Source organism: Rhinoraja longicauda, chromosome 9 (assembly GCF_053455715.1).
Source record: "Rhinoraja longicauda isolate Sanriku21f chromosome 9, sRhiLon1.1, whole genome shotgun sequence".
NCBI classification, from domain to species: domain Eukaryota; kingdom Metazoa; phylum Chordata; class Chondrichthyes; order Rajiformes; family Arhynchobatidae; genus Rhinoraja; species Rhinoraja longicauda.
Window position 1 is genome coordinate 63,404,444 of NC_135961.1, and position 14,157 is coordinate 63,418,600.

Below are 14,157 nucleotides of genomic sequence, written 5' to 3' on the forward strand. Positions count from 1 at the left end.
CCCCTCCCCCTCCCCCTTCCCCTCCCCCCTCCCTCCACCCCCTCCCTCCCTCCCCCCTCCACCTCCCCTCCCCCCTCCCCTCTCCCCTCTCCCCCTCCCTCTACCCCCCTCCCTCTCGAGAAGATGGACACGTTGGGCCCAAACCTCTCCTGCATTGGTGCAGCACTCTCTCCTTCCCCCCTCCACCTCCCCTCTCCCCCTCTCCTCTCCCCCTCTCCCCTCTCCCCCTCCCCCTCCCCCTCCCCCTCCCCCTCCACCTCTCCCCCTCCCCCCTCCCGCTACCCCCCTCCCTCTCGAGAAGATGGACACGTTGGGCCCAAACCTCTCCTGCATTGGTGCAGCACTCTCTCCTTCCCCCCCTCCACCTCCCCTCTCCTCCTCCCCCTCCCCCTCCACCTCCCCTCTCCCCCTCTCCTCTCCCCTCTCCCCCTCCCCTCCCCCTTCCCCTCCCCCTCTCCCCCTCCCCCCTCCCTCTACCCCCCTCCCTCTCGAGAAGATAGATTAAAACTTTTAAATGTGAAAAACTTTAAAAATGTAACACCAATTTCAATGAAACTTCTTCCATTAGCGCTAAAGGGACGACGGTGAGTAAGGTGGGCCTAAAGTTATCACGCTATCGTGTACCGTTTTGGCTGTAGTTCAGGAACAAACAAACAATACAAACAAGAGTTTTAGTATATAGACAAATAACTGGGAATTGGGTGGGTACAGTGCAAAATGTTTAACCATTTACATTTGAGGTGCACGTGGAATTGTTATGCAGCCAAATAACAGCGTGGGACAGTGGCACAGCTGGTGGAGCTGCTGCCTCACAGCCCCAGAGACCCTGGTTCGATCCTGACCTCGGGTGCTCTCTCTGTGGAGTTTGTCCAGTCAAGGCAGGCACAAAAACCTGGAGTAACTCAGCGGGTCAGACAGCATCTCTGGAGGGAAGGAATCAATCCCCCGACTCTCAGTCTGAAGAAGGGTTTCGACCCGAGACGTCACCTGTTCCTTCTCTCCAGAGAAGCTGCCGGTCCCACTGAGTTACTCCAGCGTTTGTGTCCATCTGTGGTTTGAACCAGCATCTGCAGTTCCTTCCTACACAAAGAGTCAGGGGTGTTTTATCATCTGGAATTCTCTGCCGCAGAAGGCAGTGGAGGCCAATTCTCTGAATGCATTCAAGAGAGAGCTGGATAGAGCTCTTAAGGATAGCGGAGTCAGGGGGTATGGGGAGAAGGCAGGAACGGGGTACTGATTGAGAATGATCAGCCATGATCACATTGAATGGCGGTGCTGGCTCGGAGGGCCGAATGGCCTACTCCTGCACCTATTGTCCATTGTCTAGAGTGATACAGTGTGGAAACAGGCCCTTCGGCCCAAATTCTCCACACCAGCCAACATGTCCCAGCTACACTTATCCCACCTGCCTGCGTTTGGCCCATATCGCTCCAAACCTGTCCGATCCATGTACCTATCTAGCTGCTCCTTAATCGTTGGGATAGGCCCAGCCTCAACTACCTCCTCTGGCAGCTCGTTCCATACACCCACCACCATCTGTGTGAAAAAGTTACCCCTCGGATTCCTATTCAATCTTTTCCCCTTCACCTTAAACTCTATGTCCTCTGGTCCTCGATTCACCTCCTCTGGGCAAGAGACTCTGTGCGTCTACCCGATCTATTCCTCTCATGATTTTATACACCTCTGTACGATTTAACTGTCTCTTGAACTGTGAAGCCAATCATTTTTTTCCCCACTGTTGAATTAAAACAAAATATATTTTCTCGAACGTCAGATGGTCTTTTTGGCTGGTGACACTGAAATGTTTTAATGCTATGAATGGTTGGCTAATGCATGATAATTATCTGCATTTTTCTTTTCAAAAAGCCTTTACGCGGAATTTCAATGAATCTCGTTATTCTTTCGCAGAAGAAAACTACCCATGACACATCTGCCAAAGTAGAGCACATTCATCCGAGCACAGAGCGTTTTTAGGTAAGCAATTGATTTTGCAAATATATAGATTATCAAAGAGATCGCGGTTGCTAAGTAATATTCAATAGCGGCAATCCCTTTCAAGTATTTGTCCTTATCTATCACACACACACAGCAGGTCAGAAGAAGTATGTTTAACCTGCAATGCTAACTGTTTCTACATCCACAGACGCTGACTGGTATGCCGAGTCCTTTTTTGTTGAGAGCAATTTGTCTTGAATATTATGGTTTCCTGGGATGTTGTGTTATTGTTGTGCGTTGCCCTTGTGGGAGGGAGGGAGGGCCAGTGTTCTTCTGCTGCCTGTTGGCCTTGTGGGTCAGCATTGTGCTATTGAGGGCGTGCAGCGTAGGTTTACTAGGTTAATTCCCGGAATGGCGGGACTATCATATGTTGAAAGACTGGAGCGACTAGGCTTGTATACACTGGAATTCAGAAGGATGAGAGGAGATCTTATCGAAACGTATACGATTATTAAAGGGTTGGACACGTTAGAGGCAGGAAACATGTTCCCAATGTTGGGGGAGTCCAGAACAAGGGGCCACAGTTTAAGAATAAGGGGTAGGCCATTTAGAACTGAGATGAGGAAAAACTTTTTCAGTCAGAGAGTTGTGAATCTGTGGAATTCTCTGCCTCAGAAGGCAGTGGAGGCCAATTCTCTGAATGCATTCAAGAGAGAGCTGGATAGAGCTCCTAAGGATAGCGGAGTCAGGGGGTTTGGGGAGAAGGCAGGAACGGGGTACTGATTGAGAATGATCAGCCATGATCACATTGAATGGCGGTGCTGGCTCGAAGGGCCGAATGGCCTCCTCCTGCACCTATTGTCTATTGACACCAAAAAAGCTGGAGTAACTCAGCGGGACGGGCAGCATCTCTGGAGAGAAGGAATGGAGCATCTCTGAAGAAAGGCCTCCACCTGAAACGTCACCCGTTCCTTCCCTCCAGAGATGCTGCCTGTCCCGCTGAGTTACTCCAGCTTTTCTGTGTCTACCTTCGGTTTAAAGCCACACATTTCGTTAGCGTTGTGGTGGTTGGTAAAATCCTCAGTGTGGAATGACCAATGGTTTGTGCATGCGTGACGACTTAGAGTGTTAGAGTCATCCAGCGTGGAAACAGGCCCTTCGTCCCAACTTGTCCGCACCAACCAACGTGCCCATCTGCACGAGTCCCACCCGCCCGCGTTTGGCCCATAACCCTATCAACCTATCCCATCCATGTACCTGTGCAAATGTTTTTTAAACATTGTGATAGTACCTCCTATCACTTATGAACTTGTGAATTGTGGAGTTCTCTCCAGCGTCCTGACCCAGGCTTTCTCCCGTCAGCCAAGAGCAGATAAGTTTTAGATTATTTGATCGCGAACACATCTTCCGTGAGACTTGTCGGTGCATAAATTTACAGTCGAGTTTCCTCCACCGTGGCTTCAGGCTCGGCGTCTGAGATACTGGGTGCAAAGTCCCTGGCAACACGCTGAAGCTGTGAGCCATCCCTGTGGAAATGCCAGCTTTGCTTTTTGTTTCTCTGCCTCTCGCCTCGAGGCACCCAAGACCGGTGGTGTGAGGTGCGACGATATCGGAAGCCAGATGAACAGAAACCCTGGCTCCCTTAACCGCTTCTCCCCGTTTGGCCTCAAGAGTCTCAAAAGTTTCACACTCCTCACGAGCCAGGAACTGAACAGGCCAAAAGCAAATCCCAAGCTAGAGGGAGTCTGGTATGTACAGGGAGAGTCGGAGTGTGGGAACAGGCCCCTTAGCCCCAACGTGCCCTTCGCCTCAACTTGCCCACACCGACCAACGTGTCCCAGCCAAGCTAGTCCCACCTGCCTGCGTTTGGCCCACCTCCCTCCAAAACCTGTCCTATCCATGTACCTGTCTAATTGCTTCTTAAACGCTGCGATAATCCCTGCCTCAACCACCTCCTCTGGCAGCTCGTTCCATACACCCACCGCCCTTTGAGTGGAAAAAGTCACTCCTCAGAGTCCTATTAAATCGTTCCCCTTCACCTTAAACCTGTGCCCTTTGGTTCTCGATTCCCCTACTCTGGGCAAGAGTGCATCGCCTAAACACATCCAATGGTGTCAAAGGTGAAACAGTTGAGAGCTTCAAGTTCCTTGGCAATAATATTACCAACAATAATGATGGGATATGTTGGTCGGCATGGGCAAGTTGGGCAGAAGGGCCTGTTCCATGTTGTATGACTGAATGACAGAGATATAAGAAAATAACTGCAGATGCTGGTACAAATCGAAGGTATTTATTCACAAGATGTTGGAGTAACTCAGCAGATCAGGCAGCATCTCAGGAGAGAAGGAATGGGTGACGTTTCGGGTCGAGACCCTTCTTCAGACTGAAGGAGTCTGAAGAAGGGTCTCGACCCGAAATGTCACCCATTCCTTCTCTCCCGAGATGCTGCCTGACCTGCTGAGTTACTCCAGCATTTTGTGAATAAATACCTTTGAATGACAGAGAGAGATAGCTTCTTGATTAGTACGGGTGTCAGAGGTTACGGGGAGAAGGCAGGAGAATGGGGTTAGGAGGGAGAGATAGATCAGCCATGATTGAATGGCGGAGTGGACTTGATGGGCCGAATGGCCTAATTTTACTCCTCTCTCTTAAGACCTGATGACCTTTGGTCAAGCTCGTCCATGCCGACCCAGGTGCCCCATCTCAGCCAGTCTCATTTGCCTTCGTTTGGCCCGTATCCCTCCAAACATGTCCACTCCATCACATCTTGGATTTCTGGGGCTCACCAGGGCATGCTGCGATAACTTTGCAAGACACAGGAGCAGAAACTGGCCATTCGGCCCATCGCGTCTGCTCCACCATTCGATCGTGGCTGCTCTATTTCCCCCTCTCAACCCCATTCTCCGGCCTTCTCCCAGAACCTTTGATACCCTTGCTAATCAGGAAGCTAGCAATCTCTGGTCTGAAAATCCCAAATTATGGCAAGGTGGTGCAGCGGTAGAGTTGCTGCCTCCGAGTCCTTATGACCTTGCGACTTTAACGATCTGTCGTGGACCAACCTCATGAAGTGACAGCCAAGAAGTCCCACCAACGCCTCTACTTCCTGAGACTGAGGAACTTCAGCATGTCTCCAATGACTCGGACAAACACCTACACTCCTATGAAAATTATCCGAGTGATAAAAGTTGGCAATTGTAGACACAAAATGCTGGGGAGTAACTCGGCGGGCCAGGCAGCGTCTCTGGAGAAAAAGGATGGGTGACGTTTCGGGTCGGGACCCTTCTTCAGAAGATCTCCAGCATTCTGTGTCGTTCTTTTAGCAAGGAGATGAGGAGAAATTTCTTTAGTCAGAGGGTGGTGAATCTGTGGCATTCTTTGCCACAGAAGTCTGTGGCGGCCAAGTCAGTGGATATTTTAAAGGCAGGGATTGACAGATTCTTGATTAGCACAGGTGTCAGGGGTTATGGGGAGAAGGCAGGAGAATGGGGCTAGGAGGGAGAGATAGATCAACCATGACTGTACACTACAAGGGCCAGGAAGCGAGCGGGCAAGATCATCTCTGACCCCTCTCACCCTGGCCATAAAATCTTTGAAGCACTTCCCTCTGGAAGGCGACTCCGGACTGTCAAAGCAGCCACAGCCAGACATAAAAACAGCTTTTTTTCCACGAGTGGTAGTTCTACTCAATGACCAAAGTCTGTACTCTCTTTTTTTGCTCTGGTATATTTTCACCCACATGTTTAGACCGTAATGTTGTATCCTTATTGTTTTGATGTGGTTACGCTTTATTCTTAATTGTTAACTGTATGTTTGTGTTGTCATTTGTGAGCGGAGCACCAAGGCACATTCCTTGTATCTGCACATACTTGGCCGATGAACTTATTCATTCATTCATTCATTCATTTTTATCTCTCCCTTCCAACCCCATTCTCCTGCCTTCTCCCCATAACCCCGGACACCCATGCTAATCTAGAATCTATCTACCTCTGCCTTAAATATATCCCCTGAATGTTCTCATTGAAAAATATCGTTCCTTTTTATAGCACCCGAGAGGTTAGTGCCTCGAACATACAATATAGTTTATGTGCAGGAAGGAACTGCAGGTGCTAGTTTACACTGAAGTTAGATGCAGAAAGCTGGAGTAACTCAGCGGGACAGGCAGCATCTCTGGAGAGAAGGAATGGGTGACGTTTCGGATCGACCCAACATTAGACACTACATGGAACATAGTTTACTTAGTTTCGTTTTGTTACCATGAGTGCCAAGTTACAGCGAAAATCTATTTTTGCTTCATTCTATCCAGTCAGCAGAAAACTATACATGATTGCAATCAAGCCATGTGCAGTGTGCAGATACAGGATAAAGGGAATAACGTTCAGTGCAAGATAGAGTCCAGTAAAGTCCGATTAAAAATCGTCTTCAATGAGGTCTCTTTTTTGCTCTGGTTTATTTTCACCCACATGTTTAGACCGTAATGGTGTATCCTTATTGATTTGATGTGTTAACGCTTTATTCTTAATTGTTAACTGTATGTTTGTGTTGGCATTTGTGAGCGGAGCACCAAGGCACATTCCTTGTATATGCACATACTTGGCCAATAAACTTATTCATTCATTCATTCATTCATTCATTCATTCATTCATTCATAGTAGTTCAGCACTGCTCTCTGGTTGTGGTGGGATGGTTCAGTCGCCTGATAACAGCTGGGAAGAAACTGTCCCTGAATCTGGAGGTGTGCGTTTTCACACTTCTGTACCTCTTGCCCGATGGGAGAGGGAATGGCCGGGGTGAGACTGGTCCTTGATTATGCTGCTGGCCTTGCCGAGGCAGCGTGAAACAGTACAGCGTAGGAACAGGCCCTTCGGCCCACAATGTCTTCAATGGTTTCATGAAGCAACGTTCCTTCAACTTGCAATGCGCCAGCAATCATTCCCATTGCCCCTACCTCAGTCATCCGTTGCTCACCGAGAAATTCAGTTCAAGGGACAGTTTCTTCCCAGCTGTTATCAGGCAACTGAACCATCCCACCATAACCAGAGAGCAGTGTTGAACTGCCATCTACCTCATTGGAGACCCTTGGACTATCCTTGATCGGACTTTGCTGGCTTTACCTTGCACTGAACGTTATTCCCTCATCTACACTGTAAATGGATCCCTTGTAATCACGTAATGTCTTTCCGCTGACTGGTTAACACGCAGCAAAAGCTTTTCACTGTACCTCGGTACACGGGCCACTTTGGTGGTAAGAATAAGAAGGCAGAGTATTATCTGAATGGTGTCAAGTTAGGAAAAGGGGATGTACAACGAGATCTGGGTGTCCTAGTGCATCAGTCACTGAAAGGAAGCATGCAGGTACAGCAGGCAGTGAAGAAAGCCAATGGAATGTTGGCCTTTATAACAAGAGGAGTTGAGTATAGGAGCAAAGAGATCCTTTTGCAGTTGTACAGGATCACACCTGGAGTACTGCGTGCAGTTTTGGTCTCCAAATTTGAGGAAGGACATTCTTGTTATTGAGGGCGTGCAGCGTAGGTCTACTCGGTTAATTCCCGGAATGGCGGGACTGTCCTATGTTGAAAGACTGGAGCGACTAGGCTTGTATACACTGGAATTTAGAAGGATGAGAAGGGATCTTATCGAAACATATAAGATTATTAAGGGGTTGGACACGTTAGAGGCAGGAAACATGTTCCCAATGTTGGGGGAGTCTAGAACCAGGGGCCACAGTTGAAGAATAAGGGGTATGCCATTTAGAACGGAGATGAGGAAAAACTTTTTCAGTCAGAGAGTTGTGAATCTGTGGAATTCTCTGCCCCAGAGGGCAGTGGAGGCCAATTCTCTGAATGCATTCAAGAGAGAGCGAGATAGAGCTCTTAAGGATAGCAGAGTCAGGGAGTATGGGGAGAGGGCAGGAACGGGGTACTGATTGAGAATGATCAGCCATAATCACATTGAATGTTGGTGCTGGCTCGAGGGGCCGAATGGCCTCCTCCTGCACCTATTGTCTATTGTCTATTGGGACAATAAACTAAACTGAACTGAATAATTGATAAGGAGTTAGACCTTCTATCAGATTTTTGTCCCTGCAGAAAACTCAATGATTGATTGGCCATGTTAAACATATCGGATAAATAGATTTTTCTTCCAATTGTTCTTTACCACCTTGTAGTCTGGTCCTGGGTCCATTTTAAATGTTAGTGCACGTTTTTACTTTTTAAACCTTAGATTTTAACTGGTGAAAATGAAGACATTTCGCGAGCTCAGCAACTGCTTCTTGATAAATCTCCAAACCTGATTTGTAGCTTCGGTCTGAAGTTAGACACAAAATGCTGGAGTAATTCAGCGGGACAGGCAGCATCTCACCAGAGAAGGAATGGGTGACGTTTCAAATTGCAACTGGCAAGTGGAAAGTCCAGAACCGGTTGACGTGCAAAGATTGGGGATTGGGGGGGGTGGGGGGTGGGGAGTTAGTCTTCCCCATGACAGAAGATGAATTTCCCTCCTGGGATAAATAAAGTTCTATCGTATCGTATGGTACAGAAGGGGGAGGAGTTGCACAGTTTGATAACCACAGGGAAGAAGGATCTCCTGTTGCGTTCTGTGCTGCCATCTCGGTGGAACCAGTCTGTTGCTGAAGGTGCTCCTCAGGTTGACTAGTGTGTCATTGGAAAGGGGTGAGCTGTATCTCTGAGGCTAAGGCTTAGACTTGGCCTCCACTGCCGTCTGCGACAACGCATTCCACAGAGTCACCAACCTCTGGCTAAAGAAATTCCCCCTCACCTCCATTCTAAAGGTGCGTCCTTTCATTCTGAGGCCGTGCCCCCTGGTCCTAGACTCTCCCACTAGTGGAAACATCCTCTCCACGTCCACTGCCAACACACATGAAAGAAGAGTGTCATGGGATTGGAGGATTTCACTGCCTTTAGTTTAGTTTAGAGATACAGCGCGGAAACAGGCCCTTCGGCCCACCGAGTACGCGCCGACCAGCGATCCCCGCACACTATGTCTACCCTACACACACTAGGGACAATTTTACATTTGTACCCAGCCAATTAACCTACAAACCTGTGCGTCTTTGGAGTTGTCTTGAAAGATAACTCGGAAATTGAGCTGGATTGACATTCGCTGCTCGTAGACTGAGGGAACACTCTGCTGCAAGCAAATACAACATTTCATTGAGTGATTTTATTTTCTGTTCAGCTTTTTTATTAGAGTTAATTGATTACATGGGGAGGGGGGGGGGGGAGAGAGAGTTCAAGTCTTTACTTTGCAGCAGTCTTCCCTTCTGTGCTAAAGATAGACACAAAAATGACACCGAAGATAAACACAACAGGAATTCACGCAAAAGGGGCCAATCTACCAGTTGACAGACACAAAAAGCTGGAGTAACTCAGCGGGTCAGCCAGCATCTCTGGAGAGGAGGAGTAGCTGAACCTTCTTCAGACTGAGAGTCAGGGGAAAGGGAAAGGAGAGAAAGCACTCTAGTTTTCATTTTTGGTTTTGGAGATACAGCGCGGAAACAGGCCCTTCTGCCAGCGGTCCCCGCACACAAACACTATCCTACACGCACTAGGGGGCAATTCACATTTACACCAAGCCAATTAACCGGCAAACCTGCACGTCTTTGGAGCGTGGGGGGGAGAAACCGAAGATCTCTGAGAAAACCCACGCAGGTCACGGGGGGAACGTGCAGCCGAGCGCCCGTGGTCGGGATCGAACAATCCCGTGCTTCCTGTATTTACGATCGTATTTTTGTTTGAAAAATGGGCGGCGAATCTTGAACGCTCCACTTGGGCCAGTTTCTCACCAGAAAGAAAAGAAATGCGCTGATGAGCAGAACAAAAGCTGCAGCTGAAAATGAAGGCCGGGCTTTTACTGGTGTGCACTGTGACATCCGGGAGACGTGCACAATGTTGCCTTGTTCCCCGTGAACAGTGATAGACACAAAAAGCTGGAGTAACTCAGCGGGTCAGACAGCGTCTCTGGAGAGAGACGGAATGGGTGACGTTTCGGGTCGACACCCTTCTTCCCGCTGAGTTACTCCAGCTTTTTTGTGTCGGTCTGAAGGAGGGTCTCGACCTGAAACATAGAAACATAGACATAGAAACATAGAAAATTGGTGCAGGAGTAGGCCATTCTGCCCTTCGAGCCAGCACCGCCATTCAATATGATCATGGCTGATCATCCAACTCAGTATCCCGTACCTGCCTTCTCTCCATACCCCCTGATCCCTTTAGCCACAAGGGCCACATCTAACTCCCTCTTAAATATAGCCAATGAACTGGCCTCAACTACCTTCTGTGGCAGAGAATTCCACAGATTCACCACTCTCTGTGTGAAAAAAAACGTTCTCATCTCGGTCCTAAAAGACTTCCCCCTTATCCTTAAACTGTGACCCCTTGTTCTGGACTTCCCCAACATCGGGAACAATCTTCCCGCATCTAGCCTGTCCAACCCCTTAAGAATTTTGTACGTTTCTATAAGATCCCCCCTCAATCTTCTAAATTCCAACGAGTACAAGCCGAGTCTATCCAGTCTTTCTTCATATGAAAGTCCTGCCATCCCAGGGATCAATCTGGTGAACCTTCTCTGTACTCCCTCTATGGCAAGAATGTCTTTCCTCCAAAAAGGAGTTACCTTCTGACATGCCCATGTAGAGTGTAAAAAAGTACCCACGTCTTGGTTGCATCTAAAACAAATTTCAGATGAGTTTGGTTTTAAATTGTTTAATTTTTTCGGGGTTAAATATAGTTGATGTAAAGACCTAAACTGTCCGGGCCTACAGCACCCCCGGGCCTACAGTGTCCGGGCCTACAGCACCCCCGGGCCTACAGTGTCCGGGCCTACAGCACCCCCGGGCCTACAGTGTCCGGGCCTACAGCACCCCCGGGCCTAAATTTTTTTTTGGAACAATTGATGAATAAGATCATACCAATGGATTCAAGGTTGTTTTTATTGGGAGATACAAAAGGAATATTACCAAAGCTAATTTTAGATAAACATCAGGAAAGATTTCTCAAAATAGCAATAGCAGTAGCAAAAAAATGTGTAGCGGTCACTTGCAAAGATCAAAATGAAATAAGATTTGAAAGATGGTATGCAGAAATGCGTAGTTGTATCCCATTGAAAAAGCAACGTATAATCTGAGAAATGGATATGACTTCTTCTTGAAGGTGTGGAACCCATTCATTTCAAAGCTAGGATTAAGAATTGGAAATATTTAAATTCAGGATTGTTTTGATACCTTTAATAAGAATTTAATAAGAAATTACCCGGAAGTGTCTCCTTCTGGACTCCAGGTTTCTTTCTTTCTCTCTTTCTTTTTCTTTTTCTTTTTCCTTCTTTTTAACTGGGGGGTGGGAGGAAGGGGGGGGGGGTGTGGGAGGGGAGATAATACAGAACAATACGTGTATAATCGAATTTATAATGTAGTTATTATTGCTTACTATGAAATGTAAAATGTATGAGTTCTGTTAAAACTTAAATAAAAAAAAATTTAAAAAGAAGAAAAAAAAAAGAATGTCTTTCCTCAGATTAGGAAACCAGAGATGCTGCCTGACCCGTTGAGTTACTCTGGTATCTTCTGACTAAAGAACCGTGTTGTTGCTGTGCTTTGCTGATGTTTAGTTTTCACAGGCTCTTTATTCTCATCCTTGCATGATTTAACATGTAAGCAGGAAGCACCATCATTAATTCTGAGAACAGATAATAATCCCTTCTTGGCAAACCCATAATTATGTGGTCATGGGACATGATCCCGAATTAACGCGTGCGTTTCACTGATAAATGCCACTTGCAGTCGTCCTTGCAAGTCACTCTGCCACAGCTACAGATATCCAGAAGCCTTTGTGGGATCTTGTACGTCGTATAAATGGATGTGTGTAGGAAGGAACTGCAGGTGCTGGTTTAAACCGAAGATGCCCAGACACAAAAAGGCTGGAGTAACTCAGTGGGGCAGGCAGCATCTTTGGAGAGAAGGAATGGGTTGGCGTTTCAGGTCGAGACCCTTCTTCAGTTAATCCTGGACATAAATACAACCAAGCCAAACTCAAGTTCAACATGCGGAGCAAAGGGGAAGATACAGAGTGCAGAATATAGTTCTCAGCATTGTGGCGCACTAGTTCCAGAGACAAAGTCCAATGTTTGCCAATCCAGTGCTTGGCGTAAATACTGAAGTAAATAAGTTGTCTGAAATGAGTTGCCTCAAAGATTGCCTCTTGTTGAGTCTGAAGAAGGGTCTCCACCAGTAAACGTCACCCATTCCTTCTCTCCAGAGATGCTGCCTGACCCGCTGAGTTACTCCTGCCTTTTTTTGTCTATCTTATTCTTGCTTCTTATTCTGATTAGAGGATAGGAATCAAGCGACCCGTAAAAAAGTATCTTTGGGGGTGGCACGGTGGTGTAGCGGTAGAGTTGCTGCCTCACAGCTTCAGAGACCCGGGTTCAATCCTGACTACGGGCGCTGTCTGTATATAGTTTAGTTTAGAGATACATTGCGGAAACGGGCCTTTTGATTACTTGCCAACCACTAGCACCTACCCTACACACCCGAGGGACAATTTACGATCTTTACCGAAGCCAATTAACCTTTTAACCTGTGCGTCTTTGGAGTGAGGGAGGAAACCGGAGATACCGGAGTAAACCCGCGCAGGTCACGGGAAGAACGTACAAACCCCGTACAGACAGCACCCCATGTCAAGATTGAACCCGGGTCTCCGGCGCTGTAAGGCAGCAACTCTACCGCTGCGCCACCGTGCCGCCCCAAGTTGTCTGAAGGCATCGAAGATCGAATCTTATTCTGATAGTCTCGAGCATGGAAATTGAAAGACACGTACTGTAACAAATGTCTTTAAGGGCAGCACGGTGGCGCGGCGGTAGAGTTGCTGCCCCGCAGCGCCAGAGATCCAAGTTCGATCCTGATTACAGGTGCTGTCTGTGCGGAGTTTGTACGTTCGCCCACGGCGGTGGGCACAGTGGCGATTTGCATAAGGAAATTTGCAATTGGTTTTAGACAATAGACAATAGACAATAGGTGCAGGAGTAGGCCATTCAGCCCTTCGAGCCAGCACCGCCATTCAATGCTATCATGGCTGATCACTCTCAATCAGTACCCCGTTCCTGCCTTCTCCCCATACCCCTCACTCCGCTATCCTTAAGAGCTCTATCCAGCTCTCTCTTGAAAGCATCCAACGATCTGGCCTCCACTGCCTTCTGAGGCAGAGAATTCCACACCTTCACCACTCTCTGACTGAAAAAGTTCTTCCTCATCTCCGTTCTAAATGGCCTACCCCTTATTCTTAAACTGTGGCCCCTTGTTCTGGACTCCCCCAACATTGGGAACATGTTTCCTGCCTCTAATGTGTCCAATCCCCTAATTATCTTATATGTTTCAATAAGATCCCCCCTCATCCTTCTAAATTCCAGTGTATACAAGCCTAATTGCTCCAGCCTTTCAACATACGACAGTCCCTCCATTCTGGAAATTAACCTAGTGAGCCTACGCTGCACGCCCTCAATAGCTCCGGGTGCTCCGGTTTCCTCCCACACTCCAGAGACGTGCCGGTTTGAAGGTTGTAGGAGGGAACTGCAGATGCTGGTTCAAACCGAAGATCGACAAGAAAATGGTGGAGTATCTCGACGGGTCAGACAGCATCTCTGGGGGGGTAGGAATAGGTGACGTTTCATCTCCAGAAAAGCTGTCTGACCCGCTGGGTTAGAAAGCTAGAAGGATGAGAGGCGATCTTATTAAAACATATAAAATTCTTCAGGGATTGGACAGGCTAGATGCAGGAAAAATGTTCCCCATGTTGGGGGAGTCCAGAACCAGTGGTCACAGTTTAAGAATAAAGGGTAGGCCATTTAGCACTGAGATGAGGAAAAACCTTTTCACCCAGAGAGTAGTGAATCTGTGGAATTAAGGGATACGGGGAGAAAGCAGGAACGGGGTACTGATTTTGGATGATCAGCCATGATCAGATTGAATGGCGGCGCTGGCTGGAAGGGCCGAATGGCCTCCTCCTGCACCTTTTTGCTATGTTTCTACTAGACCAAGTGGACCCGTTGGGTCCAGACCTCTCCTGCATTAGTGCAGCACCCTCTCCTCTCCCCCCCCTCCTCCTCTCTCCCCTCCCCCCTCCTCCTCTCTCCCCTCCCCGTCCCTTCCCCCTCTCCCCCTTCCCCCCTTCCTCTCCCCCCTTTCCATCCCTCCCTCATCCTCCCCCTCCC

General features: G+C 48.0%; 1 protein-coding gene across 6 annotated transcripts in view; it reads left to right on the plus strand.

Annotated features, from left to right (window-relative positions):
• The window catches only part of plcb4a (phospholipase C, beta 4a), a 420,446-nt gene that overhangs the window by 124,000 nt on the left and 282,289 nt on the right, over positions 1-14,157 (plus strand). For all 6 annotated transcript variants that reach the window (XM_078405629.1, XM_078405622.1, XM_078405625.1 and 3 more), the window contains one exon: positions 1,909-1,974. The gene's annotated coding sequence lies outside the window, so the exon portion shown is untranslated. The remainder of the gene's footprint in view (positions 1-1,908; positions 1,975-14,157) is intronic.